Here is a 23,838-nt window from a genome sequence, read left to right on the forward strand (position 1 = left end):
ATACCCAAATCGATACTCAGATCGATAACAAAATCGATAAAAATATCGATAACATAATCGAAACCCAAATCGATAACAATACAGATAACAAAATCGATAACAATATCGATAACAAAATCGATAAAAATATCGATAACAAAATCAACAAAATTATCAATAACAAAATTGATAAAATTATCGATAACAAAATCGATTAAAATATCGATAACAAAATCGATTAAAATATCAATAATAAAATCTATACCCAAATCGATACTCAGATCGATAACAAAATCGATAAAAATATCGATAACAAAATGAAACCCAGATCGATAACAAACTCGATAACAATAACGATAACAAAGTCGATAACGAAATCGGTTAAAATATCGATAAAAATATCGATAACAAAATCGATAAAAATATCGATAACAAAATCGATAAAAATATCGATAAAAAATCGATAAAAATATCGATCATTACATCGATAAGTCCCGAGAATACCGAAAATCCCGAAACAGTTCCCAAGTTGAGTCTCTGTGACTCTATATAATTTTCTTTATAATTACCTTTATTTTAATCTTTCCTCCTTTATTTTCATCATTACTCATCCTCATCTTTTCTTCATATTTATCTTTATCATCTTTATGTTTATCAATTTCTACATTACATATTCCCCTTCACCTTTGCCCTTATATTAGTAAAATTTTTAAATTTACCTTGGTCTTCATTTTTGCATTTATCTTTACGCATCTTTGTTTTTGTTTTTATTTTTACCTTTCCCTTTATCCTTTTCTTTATCAATAAAATAAAATAGCTTATACTAGGTTCACATATAAGTAGATTATCCGCATTTTCGAGCTTAACACCCTAATCTGTAATTATAACAAGAGATTAGCCATATAAAATTCGTCCCTTGTTAATCTGTAATTATAAAATAATCTCAGATTTAACCGATAACTTTTCGGTGTCCATCCTAGTTTTATCGATTGTTTTTGCGAAAGAGAGGAGAAATGCCAAATGTAAAAGTAAAAAAAGCAAGTAGAAGAGGTTTGTAAAGGTATTTTTAATAAAATGTTAAGTTAAAATATATTTATATTGCTTATTATAGCAGAAAAACGTGATCACGGTGGCACAGAGAAGAAACATAACTTTTCCTTGAGATGTGAGAATAACAAGCACAACAAATTTGAGGGCTAATAATCTGAGATTTGCCTGTGTAAACGGGGTGATTAAAAAACGAGCTTTGATTGAGATAATATTGATATGTGAACATAGTTTTATTTTCGGTGTATCATATTAAGAATGTGCACGCTCTCTTCTTTGTCATAAATGTTCGCACATGTATGTGTACGTATATGTCGTGTAAAGAAATTCCTAGCGCTTTGCTTCCACTTATTACGCCCACTTATATTTTTCAGTCCTACAATAACCCACAAATTAAGACACTTAAAAATAAAAGTCCCTGCCAAAGTGTTTTTGCACAGGGGAAATTTTAGCAGCTGATAAAGAACCCACAACGGAAAACACAAAAAGATCGCACAGAGTGATTTGCCAGGGTGAGAAACACTCTTTGCTTGAGAGAAGAGTGTTTGTGTCAGTGGTAAACACCATATGGGACACTTGGTGACGGTTATTTTCGATCTCTGGTTTTAGCGAAACGTTGGGCCAGAATGTGAAATAACGTAGTTTTTATTTACACAAATCACGTAGATCAGACCAGCCTGGTAACATAAAATTTAATTAAAATTGTGTTTTATAGTAATCACCATTTTAATTCCTTCATAGTCGACATAAAATGCCTTTTATGGCAACAACAGAATGTAATTTTTAAAATAAAAAATTATAGTTTAAAAAGCTAAAACCTCCCTATTATAATTCCATTCGTACTGTCATCAGGTATGTAACTTGAGAATAGAAATCGCTGCATCTTTTAGGCGCATCAATATTACATAGTTACATCCCGAGCTAATAAAAGGAAGGTAATAATAAAAAAAGTGGTATTAGTCGCATGTTCCTTTGCAATTGCTCCCAGAGTCATCCCGGATTAGTCGCATTTTTTGCAGGGTGTGAACTGATTTTTGATCCCCGAGGTGCACGCAGCCGACGTCGCAGGCAACTTCGAGCTCGCGGTAGGGCTAGGCGAGAGTAGTGAGCTGCCTTCAAACTCCAAAATTAACCACATTTCATATAAAAAATGTTGTCCAATTAACATTGCGATGTCCTAGGGACAAGACCATATACTCGATCTCTGCAGTACATCAGAGTAGCACAAACTACTCCAACATATTAACAATGGCATTCTTGATATATTTTTTCGTTTGTATACGCCTTTATTCTTCACTTCACAGATGCTTTTTCGTATTTAATAACAACCAAAAACAAAACTAAAAATGAACAAGTAAGAAAGTCTAAGTTCGGGCGGAGCCGAACATTAAATACCCGGCGCAAGTATTAAATATATGTTTTTCACCTTTCCGGAAGCTACCGCTACATGGTAAGCCGGGGTGTATCAATTTTGAGTAAATTAGGGTCGTTAAATTTCGAAATATTGAAGTTTCAAGCATTTCTGAAATTTACCGTTATATGAAAAGCGGCCGTAATTTTAGTCCGATTTCAATAATTTTCAACGATTTGCTTACACGTCGTAAGTGCAATAACCATACGGAGTTTGGTACAAATTGGTAGATCGGTTACCGAGATACATAATTGTGATCATAAGTGGGCGGTGGTATAGAATTGTTGCAAGCATCAATTTTTAATAAATTTGCTTTAATGTTTACTGATTTATCGAAGATTTCTTATTTCTCTAAATTACCGTTATATGGAATGTGGTTATTGTCCGATTTTAAAAATTGTCAGTTATTTGGAATGTTGTACCAAGGCCAACAACTGTTCCCAGTTTGGAAGAAATTGGTGCAGCGGTTACCAAGTTATACACATGTAACCATAACTGGGCGTGGCTACGCCCATTTTCCAAAAATGTATAATATTCTTATTTTTTGTCTAAGACTTATTGTAAATATCAATTTTGAGTGAATAATCTTCAGTAGTTACTAAAATATCTCAGTTTACGTATTTCTGAAAATTACCGTTATATGGGAGGTAGGCGTGGTTATTGTCCGATTTTGCCCATTTTCAATACCATCCGTCCTACGCCGAGAGGTGCACGTACCAAGTGTCGTTAACATATCTCAATTTTTACTCGAGTTATCGTGTGCACAGACGGACGGACAGACAGTCACCGCTTAATCGATTTATCTTTTCATTCTGATCATTTATGTATACATTTGTCTATATCTATCTCGATTCGTTTTGCCTGTTACAAACAACCGTTATGTGAACAAAGGTGTAAAACCCTTGTGCACAAGTGCGCTCGGGTATAAAAATTTGCGCTCAGCTGCTGCGGAACTGCTAGGCAGAATAAAAATGTTATGAACTAAATCTCACAATTCTCCACAGGCCGCTTCACCCAATCCATTTTTAATCAAACTTACTTCATCCCAAAAACGTTCTATGTATATTGGTACAGTTTTTGAAGTTACCTTCACTCAGCCTCAATTTCCGAACTTGATATTCAATTATGTCTGCATCATTTACCAATGCAGGACATCAGTGTCAGAAAGAACTTCATGTGGTATAATAATTTCAAGATAGAAATCGAATATTATTTTCATGTGCCAAATGCTATGATTTAAGTTTTGCTACCTTTCCATATTTTTGCCAGCCACTTTAATATTGGTCGCCGAGTAATTCAAATTAGCAAGAAACCGCGATATTTTTTGTAGCGTGCCTTGACAGATGATTAGCCATGCCATATTTGAAGATCAGTGCAATGCGTCTTCACACTTTTAGCAGCTGTTGCCAATCGGCCCTATGCGGAATATCGTCATCGTTATCGTCGACGATCGTCGCGCATCAGTAACATGGCGGAATATTTTTCAATTAAATAGAAAAAATTGAAAACGCCTAACTATTGCATGAAGTGAAAGGGTGATAATAACCTAACCAAAGGCTTGTGAAGTGGACCATTTTAAAAAGAATTGGACCAATGGACCAAACGAAAAGAAATGGGCCGAATTTTGGCCATTTGGACCAAAACGGCAACAGTGATCTCAACACGTTTAGCTACAGCCAGACATGCAAATGTGCTTTCAAATGCTCAACTTCAATCACATTTCGTTATAACACGAGTAGTGATCGGGTAACTATAAGGTGATGCAGAGACACGAGTTGATCCGCAACAGCATGACAGAGGAACACTTTTGTAAGTACTCCAATTTACCACAAATAGACTACATGGTCTAACGATTTTTGCAGGGTGTACGCAGCAGTGTTGCCAGTTTAGCCTTTTTGAGGCAAGATTTAGCCTTTTTCTTTGTCGTTTAGCTTCGAAATTTAGGATTTAGCTTCGTGGCTTTTTTCTAGCCTTTTTTTCAAACTAGCATTTTTTCAAGGACAATCCTCTACAATATTTGCAGTAGCACTAAATTACACTGTACAGCACTTGGCTGGGAATTGGACCAAACCCACTCTTTTTGAGAGATTGAGTCTTGAGTAAAAAAGTGACTTCTCCGCTTTTCGAAATAGGTCGTTCTTTAACCAAATTCTGAAATAGGGCGTTCTTGAAAGGTTTTTTGAGATAGAGCGTTTTCGAGCTGGCTGCCGAGATAGGTCGATCTTCCACTCAGCAGTCGATATACGCTTTGCTCTTCACTATGCGCGGTTCAATTGAAACATTAACGATTGTAACCGTATTGTAATGTATGAGGATATTTGGTGGTACGAATGTACCACTACTTTGTCTTTAAAGACTGTGGGTTTTCAGATCCTAAAAAAGAGCCCCTTTATAATAAAATGGTTTTATTAACCGGTATGAGATTCAAAAATGTTTGCACAAGGCTTTCATGAAATTTCATGATCGTATGTTCTTTGGTACTTTACATTTTCGTTGTTCGGTGGTACATTTTTACCACCTCTTTGTACATAAGAGTTAATGAAATGTTGAAACGGCTGGCATTTTTTCACCTTTTTTTGGGCCATTTAGCTTTTTTATTCGGCCGATCTAGCTTTCTTATTTTTTAAGCCCTGGCAACACTGGTACGGAGATGGCAACGTCCCTGCAAAAATCGTTGGACCGTGTAGTCTATTTGTGGTATATTGGAGTACTTACAAAAGTGTTCCTCTGCACCAGCTTACTGTTACCCGATCACTGCTCGTGTTCTAACATTTGCATATCTGGCTGTAGCTGAACGTATAGAGATGCTCGCTGGTAGTGGTTAGCTCCCAGCATGTTCAGTTTCGAATGCCGTCAGAGACATCATGTATTTTTTTATTTTTGTTTTGGTTTTTATTAATGTAGAAAAAGCATCTGTGAAGTGAAGAACAAAAGCGTGTGCAAACGAGAAAATATAACAACATTGCAATTGTTAATATGTTGGTGTAGTTTTGTGCTACTCTGATGTAATACATAGATGGAGTATATGGTCCAGCCCTAGGACATCGCAATGTTAATTGGACCATATTTTTTTATGAATTGTGGTTAATTTTGAAGTACTCCTTGGTAATTAGGGAGTACTCTTTACATGCATGCATGGAGTAGTCGCGATTTTGCACTTATTTTCGAGTAAAAAGGCGTGTATGTATGTGTACTTTTGCGACAGCTGAGCCAGTATGGCATCAGCACACCAGAAAAAGCGCATTTTTCCAAAACAAAAGCGCCAAGTTTTTATTATCGTTTAATAATTTTCTTGATTTAGTAAAAATTGTACAGACGTATATTTTACACACGTTTTTGGTAATAAATAAAATTTAAATAAATTTATAACAACCCACAATATATTTAATGTACCTATTCCTCACATTTTATTCAGTAAAGGAATTTCATCTTACAGCCAATTTCACGAAAGAAATTTAAGTGAAAAACAATTTTAATTTTTTGTGTTTTATATGGAGGGGGGATAGATCCCCCCTTCTTCAGTGAAATGAAACTCTTTATTTTTGAATTAATAACACAATACTATTTTACCCTTCCGATTTATAATTTTTTTATTTCAGACTGATGACAAATTATCTTTTAATGAATATATAAAATTATCGGTTGGTGGATTATGTATTTGAATATTTGCGAAATACACTAGGCCATTTTGCTTAGGTCCCCACAGTGTTGGGAAATAATCTATAATCTATACAAAACTGTACTTTTCGACTGTAAATTGTATCGACTTTTTAATTTGCTCATATGCATGCATGCATACATAGATTCCCTTCAAGACCAATGCTTTGATGGTATTCACGGGAAAGTGTATGTAGGTACATTTACATATTTAACACTTTTAACATAAATGTCAAGGCAGATATTTTAAGATACACTTCTTAACAAACAAATTTTTTTAAGTTATTATGAATGGATAAAAGGGACATCTTCTTTGAATTCAGTACTAAAACTTGACATTTCAAGTGCTTATCAAAATTTTATACATGTTAACTAGATTGGCCATTTATCTTAAAATTATATAATTTTAATTATTTGTTTATACAAATGCACTTTAACAAAACCCGTATAAATCCAAGGTTTAATCTTTGCGCAACATTAACAAAATCAACAAACTTTCGTACAGCTTTTTAATTAGATTTGATATAAATACATATTTTGAACATGCAGTTTTGTAGCCCGATCAATTCAAATAAAGTGCAAGTTTAAAATACATAGCTGCGACTTATCTTTGATTTTTAATATTTTTTATTTTTTGATAAAGGCGTTGCTCATTTTCTTCATTAAAAACATCGACGAACATACTTAGATAATATGGAAGAAAATTACCGACATCGTCAAAAATATGCCATACATCAACTGTAAATCACAGGTACTTTAAATTTGCACTTTATTAGACTAAAATTGAATGAGCTAAAAAACCGTCAAATATTAAGAGATAAAATTGAAATAGAAAGTTCGAAATTTTTACGAAAGTTTGTCGATTTTTTTTTAATGTTGTTCAAAGATTAAACTTATTTTCATTTAGTGTTTGTTAAGGAATAAACTATATTTTTATAAACAAATAATTCAAATTAAAATATAATAAAATAAATAGTCAAATCTAGTCAATATGTGAGTGTCGTAAAGTTATGATATTTAAGAATATCTCTTTCTTAATTAACGATGACACTGTTTCTATATGAAGCTGATTTCATTATTTTGTTTTAATAAAATTTAGTATCGAAAATATTCTTTCAAAACTTGCCAAGGAATGTGATATAATGGTTCATTCAAAACCTTTTTTTAAAACTTATAAAGGCAAAAACGAGAAGGCGAAGACAAAAAGAGGATAAAAAAATTTCCCGCAGTGAATTTTCAGATTTTTAAAACGGTATAGTAATTTAGTTTTTTAAATTTAAATAAAGCATGAATACCCCATGGAATAAACGAATAGATAAAAAATATATAACGGTAAAACTGGCACATACATAAGTATACGAAAGAATGCACTCAGGCGACGCCTCTAGCCATTGAGTGTCACAAATTTAAAATATCGATGGAAATTTTTTTCATCGAAAGCACACATTGAACATCTTCTATGTATATCTATTTATATATATAAAAATGTTGTGTTCGTATGTCACGGTCATCAAAACCCGAGAACGGCTGAACCGATTTGAACAATTTTTTTTTTATTATCCGGTATAATACCAGAACCAATGATATCGCAAAAATTTGGAGGGTTGCTACCTATTTTAAAATTTTTAAACCCAATTATATCGATAAAATTAATGAATTATTACAATAGGGGTATCAGGTTAAAGATGTTTAAGAAAGAAAGTCAAATTGTTAAAAAAAAATGAAATATTACGATGTGGGTGTCAAACTAAAGAGTTTTAAGAAGGCTTACTGTCGAAAATATGCTTGAGGAGGGTTGCCATCTGTTTGGAAATTTAACTAAATTACATTGATAAAATAAATAAAATATTACAATATGGGTATCAAATTAAAGAGGTTTAAGAAAGATAACTGTTGGAAATATTTTTGAGGGGGGCTGCCACCTATTTGGAAATTGTAACTCAGTTAAATTGATAATGTAAATGAAATGTTGGCATGTGGATGTCAAACTAAAGAGTTTTAAAATGGTTTACAGTCTACCATGAACACTTCCAGAAATATGCAATATGAAAAGTTCGGTTTATATGGGAGGTGCCACGCCCCATTCTCCAATCATGCAAATTTTTCTCCATGAGTATGGAATTGGTCTTATATATGTATATATCACCATACCCAGTTTTAGTCCTCTACCACAAATATATGCAGTTTGAAAAATTCGGTTTGTATGGGAGGTGCCACGCCCCCTTTCTATATCGAAACTTTTGTTTAGCCTATAACCATCCTTGGAAAGTCTGCAGTAGATTCCGAAATTTCAAAAAAATCGGTACGGCTTTTCTCGAGCTTTGCAAACAGAAAAAAACTCCTTTCAAAATATATATTAGTATAGACCAGCCAATATCTGCTTGTTTTGCGGCTTAAAACACTACTACCGATGAAAATCGATGGATAAATAAACAAGTTTGTAAGGGTTAAGTGAAAGTGCAATAATTTTTTGTATGAAATACTAGCAGGAAATAATGTTACCCATACGCCATATCGTACATGACCGTATGACCATGTTAAAGTTTGAATTTTTTTCATTCGCAATGAAAACTTAAAATGAAAATAACTTGACTAAATGACCTTATCTAAAAAAAGCGGTATACAGATCCGTAACATACTACTTAAAATTAATTTTACGTCTCTCGGCGTTTTTTGTGTAATTTAAGCGTCGTTACAGTGTTATCATCAAAATTTAGCCATAGCCATGAAATTTGTTTATAAAACTCTTATGAGGTAGGCTCTCCAGTCCCACAGGCACGGTTGCCACAGATGGTACATTTGTACCAAATTTGGTACATTAATTTCCGGTGGGTACATTGGTACATAGGTTCAAAATTTGGTACATTTTATTTACAGCCGGTTTCACCAGCAATTTAAATGGAAAATTATTTTTTATTTTCTGTCAATTTACATATAAAGTTAAAAAACATTAAATAATTTTTCACTTAAATTGCTTTCGTGGAACTGGCTGTTAAAGAGTCAAAATCTTGAGTAATTTCCCTTTGTAAACAGATTTGATTTTGGAAGGGAAGATATTAAAAATTTAAGCACAATTACTCCTAGTAAAGTTCTTTGCCAAAATGAAGTTACAATTCAGCCTTTACTAAATGAATTTTCATATTTTGTACCAGGCGATCCTGATACTATTTTAACTCAATGGATGCAATTAAGACCCGCAAAATTAGATTACGAGAGTTGTACAGACATTTCAGACTTCTGGGAAAAAGTGTCTGCTATAAAAAATGGGCTTGGAGAATCCTGTTTCAAAGAACTCGTTGAATTTGTAAATACTTTAATGTCATTGCCTCACAGCTCGGCAGCTGCGGAAAGAAAGGTTTTTGATCTCAGCCTTGTTACAACTAAACTTAGAAATAAACTTGAAATGAAAATGCTAAACAATATATTGCTGGCGAAAGAACTAAATAAAAACCAAACACTGGCTCACAGCGTTTGGTCAGCTAAAGGTTTTTTTTAACAATACAAATGTGTAATATAAAATTATCATAAAATGAAACAAAAAGATCTCAAGTCGCAGTTAAGTTATGGGTAAATAAAAAATATAAATGGATTTATGTACTATGTAAAGTTATTGTTTCAAGTTTGATGCTTAAAAGTTAATTCCAATAAGTGAAAGCACTTAAAAAAATTTTTCTAATAAAATTTATTTAACTGATTCACGTACATGTCCCAGTTTTATGATATCTTTTATAAAAACGTGAATTGTATTCTAAAAAAACTGTTGAATTCAACAGAATAAACACACATATGTACAAAATTTATCTACTATAGATTTAATAATTTGGTCGGTACATTATCTTCTCATTTGGTACATTTTAGGCTAAAAACTGGTACAAAATAAAAATTGCTTCTGGCAACCGTGCCCACAGGGCTCGTAATTCAAGCGGACTCTATCCTCATTTGTAACGCAGGATACCAGTAAGAGTACTTCAAAGGCCACAGAAGGCACGCCATTTTGGGTAGAATTAAGGGTACCATAATATACGCAATTAACTCAGTGCATTTTTATAGATACGCAGGGATTAGTCCAAGAAAACAGCAGTGCCCAAGGCAGCAACATTTATGGGTCTCATCTGCCTCGAAGCGCGTTCGCGGTAGGATCTGGAAAATTTAACCGTTACCCTATAAACTGAACAGCTATAGTTTAAGCTATTCAGTTTTCATAAAGTCCAATTAGTAATACTACTTAGGTATAAGTTGTTTATTCAAGGCAGTTAGCAAGCAAGAAATTTAACAAAGCTATTGCAACTCAACAGTAAAAAAATTTTTTTTTATAAATTTTTCGATTACTTTTTAAATTACTTTGAGGAATGGAATTGGAAAAAAATCATTTACATTTTCAATTCCTTTCAAAGGAACTGGAAAAAAACTTACATTTTCAATTCCTTTCAAAGAAATTGAAATAAAAGAAATTACATTACTAGCGCGTAATTTATTCCAATTACAATAATAATTAAATGGAATTAAAGATAAAAACCAATCCATTTGAAATTACTTCAAGGAATTGAAAAAGTAATCGATTCCTTTGCTGTGAACTAAAGGAATTGAATACTAATTACAATTACTGAGGAATGTAATTGTAATTGTAATGTAATTGCATTTGCCCAGCTCTGGTAAAGGTTTGGGTATGCTTATTTCTGGCATCACTGCAACAAGTGCTTTGTCATACATATGTATACTCGCTATTCTTCTGACTTCGTTTTCCCCTTCCGATAACTTTTTCTTACGCGCTTGCCTAGCCCGCTGTGAACAGCTTTGCAGGCGCAGTCGCCCGCGACACATATATGCAGATTTGGTCATCTCTACCCTAAACACCCAGCTACGGTTTACATACGACTTTTGCTTCGCTTTGCTTCATAATTCCGCTTTGACAGATAAGTTCAATACATGATTTTATATGAGTCTTGCTAAATAGAATGTGAGGAAAGCAAAGCGAAGAAAAATCATGGGCAACTCTCAACTTTGCGTGCTTTGGCAATCAGCTGTCTACATCAAGAATTATAGAATACAAGATTGCGCCGTCCTGGGCGTTGACATTTGTGTACCACAAGTAAACAAAGAATAGAGCGAAAAGAAGAACGAGTTAAAACTTCCAAAACAGTTCACTTTACAGCGAAAAACGTGTTTTAATTTTGCTAAACACGAAAATATTGCATTTTTCACCTAATCTATTAGAGAATAGGTAACATTTTAGTGCACTCCATTGCTTTGCAATTGTGGCTGCTACAGCAAACGTTTTAGTGCACTCCATTGCTTTGCAATTACGACTGCGGCAGCATCTCCGCGGGATTGATTAGTTAACTTGCTAATGGAGGCTGCTTGTAGCAGAAGCAAACTCATTGTGAGGAAATGCTGTTAATGTAATAATAAAGAAACATTTCGGGAACGGCTTTGCCGTGCCCTATGTACACAAAATGCACCGATTCGTCCCAGCGCTACACTTGCATCTACGCATCTTGCATCTTGACGGTTATCGCAATTTAACACACAGCACTTCATTTTATTAGTTTTTACGCAGTCTTCAACTCAAAAATCACTCACAAATTGCAAATTAATACAATTTAAACTGATTTTTCACATATAATTAAATTTCTCTTTCGCTGATTTGTAAACAAAGGTTTGTTTACAAGTTACCACAACTGTCAAAATCGGCAAAACCAAAGTAGCGGTACCACTGACGGCGCCACCTCTGTTCGCTGCACCGTGTGTCTACATATATCTTTTCTCGTTCGCTTGCATTTGCATTTAATGACAAAAATAAGGTAAATACGAATTATTATCTTTATTATTAATGCATTTTATTATATTGTTATCTATTTTACAGAGATAAAATATGGAGGAAGAGGAGAACGCAGATGCTGTCAAAGCGTTTATTGTAGCATACCTTCTACGCTTCACGCTTTGTTGTCAAAGTTCGAACTGTCAAGCAAAGCAAGGAAGGTCTTATGTAAACGGCCCTTTAGGTCTTTTTTTATGCGGTATATGCGTTCCTCCTTAGAAAGCCGCAAAAAAAGTTCTTTAGTTTCAAACAAAAACAGGGAATGCGTTCCAGCATTTACAAAAACCGCATAAATTCAAATACTTCATGTAAAAAATTCTAAAAATCCGCATAAAAAATCCAGTGAGGCAATATTAAGCAAAACAAAACAATTTGCTTCTTCACTTCAAGACTACGTAAAACTGAACAGCAATGAAATAAATAAAATTGTATCTGTATTTTAACCAAAAACAAAAAAATACCACAATAAATACATGAATTGTGTAAGAATACAAAGACAAATTAATTATCAGAAGCATGGCTGTGAAAAACCGCATAAACACTGAAAATAAAATTTCGTAAAAGTGCTACGAAAAACTTTCGTAGTCTTGGTCTTTGTACAATGTACGAAACTTTCGTTCATAATACGAACACATTTTTCACAACGAAACAAGATTTTACGATCCAATCGTAAATATAACGAAGGACTTTCGTAAAGCCTTTTTTCAGTAAAATTTACGAAATCTTTCGTTTATTTTACGAAACACCTTCGTAAACTACTGAACAAATCTCTGTACGAATAATTTTGTATATTGTACGAAGGCATTCGTAATATTTACGTAAGGTTTTAAAATTTACGAAATATACAATTCTGTATTCGTACAATTTACTTAATACTTTCGTACATAGAACAAATGCAGAAACGTTTTTTTTTTTAATTCGTACAACAGACGATTATTTTCGTACAATATACTAAATTACCGTCAGTTTAATATTTCATCGTATTTTTATGTACTGCGTGTCATTGCGAAACTACTGGTTGGCTACTGTGAGAAGTATAATATAATTTTAAAAGTTTTAAGAAGCTTTTGCTGGATAAAGATACAATATAAAGTCAAATGTTAAAGCTGTGGATATACTATGCTTTTAAGCATACAATGTTTTTAACATCGCCTACGATGCGCCTTGCGCTGCAATGTGGGACTTTGATAAATAGGCAATTTCATCAGTTACCTATCAACGGCAAGCCCAAGCCAAGAACAGACGCACTCCTTTATGAAATTTTAAGTAAGTACATGTATGATTTTCCACTGAAACTTGCCTTTCAGACGCCTCATAATTTTCCTTTAATTTATAGTCGAGGGAGGAAACAAACATCGAAGAAGCTGCGAATCTGCCAAATACCTCTACATAAAAACATTGCAAAACATTTTGTTAAAGAAAAACGCTTAAAATTAGGAATAAAAGCAAAATAAAAGTGTTGTGTTATTATTCGTCTTATGTTTTTTACAGTGTGGTGAATGAAAGCAATCGGAATGGAAACAGCCGCAGTTTTTAGGAAAATAATTTCGTTAAATATACGAACTAGTTTGTGCATTTTACAAAAATTTCGTAAAAAATTAAAGAAATAGTACGAAATTCTTTAGTAAGTAGTACGAAATTCGTGCGTAAATAGTACGAATACGTTCGTAAAATGTAGTAAGATCAGATGTCTCATATTTTCGTAGTATGTACAAAAACGGTTTTGTACAATCAACGAAAACTTTCGTGGCTCAAAATTACGAAAACTTTCGTAAAATGTACGCAAGTTTTCGTCATATTTACGCAGATTTTATTTTCAGTGAATTATAATAGGCACAAAAAAAATCTTATATTTAACTAAATTAAAGGAATTCAAATGATAGCCACAGCAGCTGCCAGATACTGACTACTATACTAATATACTAGTTTTCGTGGCAAAGAAAGTAGCAGCATGACATACCTAAAACATTATAACCGGATGTTAGCTTCACTATGGTGTGAATGTCAACGCTCAACTCGATTTCAGCGTTCACAACAGTAAAATTTTAGACAAAATTAAGTCTTCACTACGCAATCGTGGCGTAGGCTTTTTAAAATCTGCAGATTGTAAATATTTCCAAAAGTTTTCTGTTGCGAATCTTGACTTGTACATACTATGTATTTAAGTGTGTGGGTAGATGCATGTGTCGACAAAGTTTCTAGACCAATAGCAAGAAATACATATATGTAGAAATGCCTCGGACAAGAAAAGCGCTGGTATCCCGTTCAGTATTAAGTGCTGGGTTAGGCATAGAAGCCCCGATTTGTTTATATGGCCAGTTTTCATACTTTCACACATAAATATGTACATATGTAATCAAAACAATCTGGTACGCACTGTCTGAACGTCTGTCTGTCTGTCATTCATACGCATACATAGTATGTATTAGGGTCGCATATCTTCTGCAATTGCTTTACAAACAGACACACAGGCATGCATATATAGTACATTTGGGCACATACTTGACCAACTTTCGCACTTCACATGAATGAGTGCCCATGAAGAGCTGCTTGCATTATCCAAATTTTAAACTTTCTTAGCTTTCTGCTTGTTGGCTTAATGAACACTGATTCGGTCGTAATTTGAAATTCAAATTCAAATTTAAACATTCGGCATTCACTTTGCACAACAATGATCGACGAATTCGCAACGGACGTGAGGTTTAATTAAACAAACTAACAATTTTAATAACAAATACTGGAAAAAGGACCCTGAAACTGGAATTCAATGCGATGGGCACTTGGACACTTATTTCACTTGCTTGATGCTAGTTCCGTTGGTCGCTTCGATTCGCTTGTTGAGGAGTTCATACGTGCAGAGTCCAGACGCGCAACCGTACAATTCGAATGAAAGTTGATCAACTGATTAAGTATGTGGCAACGACTTCGCTAACAAGTTGACGGATTGTGATTTTGTTCGGTTGTTCAATAAAAGTTGATGCCAAAACCAGAACTACTTCTGCTTCTTTTTTTCTTGTCTTGCGGATGAAGATGTTGTTGTTGCTGCTGTTGCTGGCTGTAAAATCCCAAACCAGTGTTGGGAAATGAAATTGTTCCTTAAGTACGAAATCTATCCAAAAACTGCACTTTTCGACTGTAAATGGTATCGACCTTTTAATTTGCTCATATATTTTCTTAGTACATGCATACATAGATTCCCTTCAGATCAATGATTCGATGGTATTCATGGGAAAATTTATGTAGGTACATTTACATATTTTACACTTTGAACATAAATGTGTATGCACATATTTTAAGGTACATTTCTTAACAAGCAAATTTTTTAAGTTATTATGAATGGATAAAAGGGACATCTTCTTTGAATTCAGTACTACAACTTGACATCTTAATAGTATTTCAAGTGCTTATCAAAACTTTATGACACTCACATATTGACAAGATTGGCCATTTATCCTAAAATTATTTAATTTTAATTATTTGTTTACAAAACTGCAATTTATACTTTATCAAAACCCGTAAAAATCCAAGGTTCAATCTTTGCGCAACATTAAAAAATCAACAAGCTTTCGTAAAAATTTCGGGCTTTTTAATTAGATTTCCTAGAAATATAGTGCAAGCTTAAAATAGCTGCGACTTATCGTTGATTTTTAATACATATATATTTTTTATGAAGGTGTTGCTCATTTTCTTCATAAAAAAATCGTACTTAGATAATATGGGAGAAAATGACCGACATCGTCAAAAAATGCCACACATCAACGGTATATTCCAGCTACTTTAAACTCGCACTTTTTTATACTAAAATTTAATCAGCTAAAAAACTGCAAAATATTAATAAAAATTTAAGTAGAAAGCTCGAAATTTTTACAAAAGTTTGTCGATTTTTCTAATGTTATTGAAAGATTTAAACTTATTTTCATACAGTTTTTGTAAACGAATAAACTATATTTTTATAAACAAATAATTAAAATTAAAAAACAATAAAATAAATAGTAAAATCTAGTCAATATGTGAGTCCCGTAAAGTTGTGATATTTCTTATTTAACCATGACATGGTTTCTAACTACATATATGAAGCTTATTTCGAAATTTTGTCTTAATAAGATTTAGTATCGAAAATATTCTTTCAAAACTTGACTAGGGATATGAGGTTGATAGCACACCTTGTGCTATGATGTAATGGTTCATTCAAAACCTTTTTTCAAAACTTACAAAGACAAAAACGAGAAGGCGAAGACAAAAAGATAAAAAACAAGTAAGAAAGTCTAAGTTCGGGCGGAGCAGAAATTTAAATACCCGGCGCAAATATTAAATATATGTTTTTCACCTTTCCGAAAGCTACCGGTACATGGTAAGCCGGGGTGTATCAATTTTGAGTAAATTAGCGTCCTTAAATTTCGAAATATTGAAGTTTCAAGCATTTCTGAAATTTACTGTTATATGAAAAGCGGCGGTAATTTTAGTCCAATTTCAATAATACTCAACGTTCTGCTTCTACGTGGCAAGCATAATAACCACACCGAGTTTGGTACAAATTGGTAAACCGGTTACCGAGATACATATATGTGATCATAAGTGGGCGGTGCCACGCCCATTTTCGAAAATTTTATCATAAACGTATTTCTTGGTAAAGACTTGTTGCAAGCATCAATTTTGAATAAATTAGCTTCAATATTTACTGATTTATCGAAGATTTCGTATTTCTCTAAAGTACCGCTATAAGGGGATGTGGGCGTGGCTACTGTCCGATTTTTAAACTTTTCGGCCATTTTGTATGTTCTACCAAGGTCAACAACTGTGCCAAGCGTGGGAGAAATTGGTGCGGTGGTTACCAAGTTATACACATGTAACCATAAGTGGGCGTGGCTACGCCCATTGTCCAAAAATTTATAATATTCTCATTTTTCGTCTAAAACTTATTGCAAATACCAATTTTGAGTGAATAATCTTCAGTAGTTACTAAAATATCGCAGTTTTCGTATTTCTGAAAATTACCGTTATATGTGAGGTCCATCCGTCCTACGCCAGAAAGAAGTGCACGTACCAAGTTTCGTTAAGATATCTCAATTTTTACTCGAGTTATCGTGTGCACAGACGGACGGACAGACAGTCACCGCTTAAACGATTTCTCTTTTCATTCTGATCATTTATGTATACATTTGTCTATATCTATTTCGATTCGTTTTGCCTGTTACAAACAACCGTTATGTGAACAAAGTTATAATACCCTTGTGCACAGGTGCGCTCGGGTATAAAAATTGCCGCATTAAATTTTTCAGAGCTACATATCGTCGTCTCAGAAAACGGAATGTTACAAAACACAGTTTTGAGAAAATTGACTTTGAAGTTTAGGGTCGAATTAATCCGAAACTGTAGGGTAGATTTTTGTACTTTTTGAAGGAGACGTAGTTGGTGTTATTAGTTTTGATTTTCCATATTTTTACATTTAATATCTCTTAACGTTAATGAGAAAATTGACTTTTCATTTCGTATACATTGTTCGTAAGTAGCGTTTACTCACCACTTTGTTTTGTCCATAGAACATACGGCAATACTAAAGTATCTTTTCCAACGACGATGGTATAATTTGATGAAAAAACCAGACATATTTATTAAATAATGATTACTTATTAGAAAAAACATAACAAAAACATATTCATATGTTTAATAAAAAAAATCTGTACATCTCTTATGCTGTAAATATGTTACGAACATACGTTTTCTTTATATAAAAACAAAAAACAATACTTAAATTCAGTCTTTTGTACATTTTTATTTCTTTAAATTCATTGGAGACTCAGTGCAAGCTAAAATTTAAAAATTTTAAATTTTAAAATTAGTTAGTTTAATTTCCAATTTTAATTGTGTCGTTATAGTAGGGACCATCGAATTGTCGTAAGTTTAAAGTTTTGCGATACATACGACAAATGTTTTATGATTAAAAAAAGATTACATTTGTATGGGAATTTGTCGTATGAGCCACATTTTCAGCACATACAACAAAAGGCATACCCAATCATTAATATTATGTAACATACGACAAAACGCGCACGAAATATCTCAAAAACTAAGGGAGATATAAAAAATGTATTGCAGAAATCAAAAGAGCATGTCCAACTTAGTAAATATGCATCAAAATCCCAAAATCGTGATTTTGCACATCCGTCATCCGTTTTCTGAGGCGATATATGCTTATAGTATAGTACGTACTGCGGAGTAGGAAAGTATATTGTAAACCAAATTGTATCATAAAAGTACAATTGTACCAAAAATGCCAACACTGGCCCAAACATATTGCTGCTGAGTGCGCAAGCGTGTAGGCTTTGTGTGCGCACATGCAATAGCAGGGGCTACTTCACCGATATACATATACATGTACATTAGACTGTGTCAATAAAACGAATGTTTTTTTTTACTTTCGGTCCCATATAAAAATTTTGTTGTTGATTCCAAAAAAATAATTATGGCAAAATTTAAGCCATCTATCTTTATTTTTCAGTTAGCGCTCACAAAAGTAAGAATTTTCAATGAAAAAAAATTTTCCGCTACATGTTTTTATAAACAATCAAATACAACAAATAATAAGAAATGGTGTGGTTTTGTAGGGAATTAAAGATAACCTATCATCAAATTTAAAAAACCAATTCGGTTTTTTGATAGATAATAGAAGTAATATATTTTCTAAAATTTACATTTTGATTTACTTTCAAATACTCATTAAACCACTTTTTCAAAAGAAAAACTTATATACATATGTATATTAGACCACGTATTAAAATCCTGCAATGCGACCGGAATAAGACTCAAATTTTAACATTTGGTATAGTAACGATCCACCATGAATCTCCCCTCTCTCGGACAATTGTAAGTGGTCCTGCGTCGAGTTTCCCCATAGGAATTACATGTAAGAAAATTAGTTCTTTCCTTTTGAGGTCATTATAGTTTTGTAGGATAAATAAAAACGCTCGAAACTGTAAGAATACATTGACTACATGCTATTTAAGTATTATGCAGGCTCAGATTATTTAAATTCCTAAATTATCCTCTTTTAATCCCGTGTCCTATTTAGGTCAAATTTAGTATATACCAAAATATGTTTTTTCATTTAAGGAATCTGAGCATGCATAATACTTAAATGGCATGTAATCAATATATTCTTACAGATTCGAGCGTTTCTCATTTATCATAGAAAATTATAATGACATCAAAAGGAAAGAACTCATTTTCTTACGTGTAATTCCTATGGAAACCCTAAAGACTCGACGCGGGGCCACTGGCATTTGAGAGTGGGGATTCATGGATGATAATTAATATACCAAATGCTAAAATTTGAGTCTTGTTCCGGTCGCATTGCAGGATGTGTTTTTTACGTTGCATTACACCGTAAATTTATAGCAAAAAAACAAGGCATTTTGGACTTTATTTCATTTGGAGGCATATTTGTACATGCGCATAACATAATATAGAAAGGTAGTTATACAACTTAATAAAAACTAAAGACCAGTTGGAAATTTCTGCAAAACACTGGTTTTGAATAAACACTGAAACAAATTTAGGGCCTTTTATTATTAAGGTAACGATATGTGGTTATTATTTTATTTTTATACAGCAAACGTTATTATTAAATCATTTTAGGAATTTAAACCCAGATGAGATTATAAAGAACTTTTAAATTTAGCCTGTATTTTCTTGGGAGAAATTCCACCCCAAGGATTTTTTGTCCAGGACAAAAGATCTACCCCGTTCGCTCGATTTTCAAAAATGGGGTGTCAAATTAAAGCGCTTCGTAGATGTACAAACTGGTTTAATTTTTTCAAAAAGAGTTGTCACCTGTTAAACAATTAAATTCAAATTATTTAATAATCAATGCCATCATATCCGCATCGTTCTTCGATTTTCCAAAATGAGGTGTCAAATTAAAAGGCTTGAACTGCGGATATGTAACAAGGTCTCAGAGAAAAGAGTTGTCACCTATAAATTAAATTCAAATTATCTAATAGATAAGTCACATCAATTATTACAAAATGGGTAGCAATCGAAATGGTTTTAAAATGGATTTATTTAATAACTTGATGTAGGAGGGTTGCCACCTCTTTAAAAAACTGAATTCGATTAGAATTAAGGAAATTATGCAATGGTAATAAGTATCACCATATAGGCGCCAGCCGAAAAGATTTTGAGAAGGTAGTAGTCTGTAAATATTTTGAAGAGGGCTGCCACCTGCTAAAGTTGAATTCATTTTTTTAATAAGTTACATGAATTACTAGAAGATTGGTATCAATGGAAATGAATTTGAAAAGGCTTTGTTTCTGAGAATTCATCAGTTAATTTAAATATGTATAACAAAGTCAGACGAAGGATATATATTTTGAAGAGGGTTCCCACCTGTTTAAAAAATACGTATTTAATTAACTTATATGCAAATATGTAATTTGAAATATAAAATTACTGGTGTCATGCGAAAGAGTATTAAGAAATCTTTACTTTGAACATATAGAATAATTGAAGAGGGCTGCCACGTGTTTAAAAAATTACATTCAAATTATTTAATAAGTGGAATGAATTCTTAAAAGACGGGTATCATTCGAAATGAGTTTAAAAGGGCTTTATTTCTGAAATATATTTAGCAGGGTTGCCATCAGTTTAAAAACTTCTACTCATCTTAAATTAAGGCAATTAGGTAATTTAAATATGTATCATAAGCAGAGGTGGGCACTACCACAAACAAGCGTGAGCTAAAAGTGAGCATGTGTTAGTGTACCTAATTCATTTTGCATGCTGTCGTGTTCTCATCGATGCGCTCTCGCTTGTATACGTACACGCAACGCTTACGCTCTTTTAGCACCTGCTAACTCTCTGCCCATGCCTGATCATAAGTTTAGTGTCATACGAAAAATATTTAAGGTTTTAGTTTAAAAATATTTTGAATAGAGTTGCCATCTGCTTTAAATGTCGAATTTAGTTAACTTATATACAAGGTATACTAAAATTTTTAATATTGGTGTCAAGGGAAAAAGTATTATGAAATCTTTATTACGGACACTAGAACTATTTGTGAGGTGTTTGAATATGGTTGCCACCTGTTTAAAAATTTGAATTATTTAATAATTAAAATGAATTATTAAAATATTGCTATTAATCGAAATGGGTTTGGAAAGACTTTATTTCTGAATTATATTTATGGGGCCGCCACATGTGTAATCAAATTCAACAAGATTCATCAGTTAATTAAAATATTTATCACAATATCAGACGAAGGAAATTTAGAAACGTTTTGAAACTTGAACGCTTGAAAATTCTTTTGAAGAGGGTTGAGACCTGTTCGAAAAGTATAATTTAATTAACTTATATACCAGTAATATGAAATATGTATTACAATACGGGTGTCGAACGAAATGATGTTAAGAAGTCATTAGTTTGAACAACTATAATATTTGAAGAGGGTTGCCATGTGTTTAAAAGTTACATTAAAATTATTCAGTAAGTTAGATAAATTATTAAAAGGTGTATATCAATTGAAATGGGTTTGAAAAGGCTTTATTTCTTTAGGGGGGTTGTCATTTTAATCCATCACTTAATTGAAATATGTACCTCAATGTTGGGCGAAAGAAAGTTGGAGTTGAAAATGCTATTGAAAACGATTGTTAACTTATACACAAGTTTAATGAAATATTAAAATATGAGTGTCAATCGAAAGGGATTTATGAAAGATTTAGTTTTAAAATATCTTTGATTAGGCTTGCCAACTTTTAGAAGAGCCATACCTATCTATATATCAGGGTTGTTGCGAATATTCGCTTTCGAATTCGCAATAATCAATGCGGAACTTTTGCGAATGCGAATATTTTGCAAGTACACTGATAAAACGTATATTTGGCAAACAAAAATTTTAGCCGACATTTTTTTGCCTGTGGAGATGCTACGTTAAGATTGTCCCCTACGTCGACCTTCTTTCGTAATTTAAAGTCAAAGAGTAATTATTTTTGTCTCATAAAACTTAATATTCTTAAGTTCTGTGTTTCCTTTTATTAGTCTTTCAGCTCGAAAACCAAAACATTTATTTTTATTTTGTGTAAATTGTCAAAATTAGCACGCATCGAAATAAAGATGAAATGATATGTAAATAAGTCGACAGCCAAGTTCACAAATTAAATAAGAATTAATTCAAGGTGAATTTTATATCTATTGAGGAGTGGGACTTGGCATGTAATATATCGTTAGTATAGTATGGAAAGGGCTTAACTCTGTTATGGGTTACTGTTCGCCGCACAAAATATAAATACTTAATTCTTCGGCGTATAGCCGTGTCATTAATTTCACCCTCTAATAATTTTTCTAGAGCATACGGCAACACCAAAACTCCATGGAAGGCCTGCCATTTTCCGATAGCTGTGTTCCTTGCAGACAGTGTCGCTGATTGTCACTAGCTCCTGCAGGTTTGTTCGTCTAATCTTTTTTTTTGGTTAATAAACGCTTTCCAGCGGAGGCTAGTGATAGTTTGTGACAGCTGTCAGTAACTGCCCGTCTTCACGGGATGGAACTTATAACTCGACACATCTGTTGGAATATGGAGCACAATACATATCAAGGCCTATATCTTGGCATCTGTTGCGGCAACTTCGTAGTTTGACAGCTACGCTGCTTGCACGAAAGCTCCGTGTCGACCAGATTATTGATATTTGAATATAACTTCGACGTTACACGTACAGCTTTCCCCTTTCAATTTTCAATACACTCACATTTTCCACTAACACACTATTATTCTCCTACGGAATGGGAAACTTGCATCCAATCTTCCTTTCAAGTAAGTTTTAATTTTTCTTCAATTTTGATCACCTATTCAGCATTGACAGGCGAATTTCGAGAAAACGAGAAAATTATTAAGTTTTTGAATGCTAAAAAGTTAACATACAATGCAATTTAGAATAGCAAGTGGCCTTTAAAAGCTGATTAGTTGGTTGTTTTCTTGAGGACGGCGCGTTGACAATGAGATTGCTTCTCAGAGCAATGTGTGTAAGAAAACGAAAGGCAAGGTTGATCGTGTGTCGTTAGCGTAAAAGCAAAAGTCGAGCTGTTTCCTATTAAATTGGTTGTTAGTATGTACTCGGATGTATTTTCAAGGTGTTACTTATTTTTTTTTTTGCGGTTAAGTCCAGCAAAAATACGTTTTAAAAGCCATCTTACAAATGGTAATATCAAGATATAAAAAGCCTACACAAATATTGCCTCTGATAGAACGTATGTAATACATATTATCCTGTGAAGACGGTCAGTGAGGGAACGGGGCTGGTGAATGGCTGCTCTCAAACCGGTTGGAGTTATATAAATGGGTGATGGCAACCCCGGACAGCCTCGAACATTCGATCTTGACAATCTTCTTTGCACTGCGGCAAATTCCCATTGGAAAAAATAACGGAACCGCTCCAATTGCCGCAGAGTCCGTTATTTTTTCCATAATTTCCCGCAGTGCAAGAGTATAAAATCTGTTGACCACCCGCCAGTCGGCCATTTTGCATACGAGATTAAACGAGTGAAGTTCACAAAGGAAAAAGGTGAACAAATTTTCATACGCGCGTCCTTCGGCTTTGAACTGATTTTGGAACGGGTTTAATGATAGTCATAAATTAAATTTTAATTAAAAACAATTACTAATCGAATAATCCGGGTACGAATCATTAAAATAAAGCGCCAAAGGTGCGGGATCTAGGGAAAAGGTGCTGTGCGTTTTGTAAAGTAGAAAGCAATAGTTCGGATTTCTGGGTGATCGGGGTGTGAGTGATCAGTTGCTGATTGATCAAATTGAATTCTGGTTGATGAATATGCGATTGGGCGGAAAATGGATCATTTTGATTAATCAAAAATAGTTATTCCTTGATTGATTGATTAATTACCCAGTATGCTGGTGCCGCGTATGGGCCCTTTTAGT

The 23,838-nt window shown here is 33.3% G+C and overlaps 1 protein-coding gene across 2 annotated transcripts in view; it reads right to left on the reverse strand.

Annotated features, from left to right (window-relative positions):
• LOC118745713 overlaps positions 1-23,838 on the reverse strand; it is a 337,897-nt gene that overhangs the window by 270,300 nt on the left and 43,759 nt on the right. The window contains exon 1 of one of the 2 annotated variants that reach the window (XM_036479326.1): positions 14,415-14,918. The exons of the other annotated variant lie outside the window; for it this stretch is intronic. The gene's annotated coding sequence lies outside the window, so the exon portion shown is untranslated. Of the gene's footprint in view, positions 1-14,414; positions 14,919-23,838 lie in introns of those variants that run through there. 2 annotated transcript variants of the gene reach the window in all.

Source organism: Rhagoletis pomonella, unplaced genomic scaffold (genome assembly GCF_013731165.1).
Source record: "Rhagoletis pomonella isolate Grant_MI unplaced genomic scaffold, Rhpom_1.0 Rhpom_scaffold_00009, whole genome shotgun sequence".
NCBI classification, from domain to species: Eukaryota; Metazoa; Arthropoda; class Insecta; order Diptera; family Tephritidae; genus Rhagoletis; species Rhagoletis pomonella.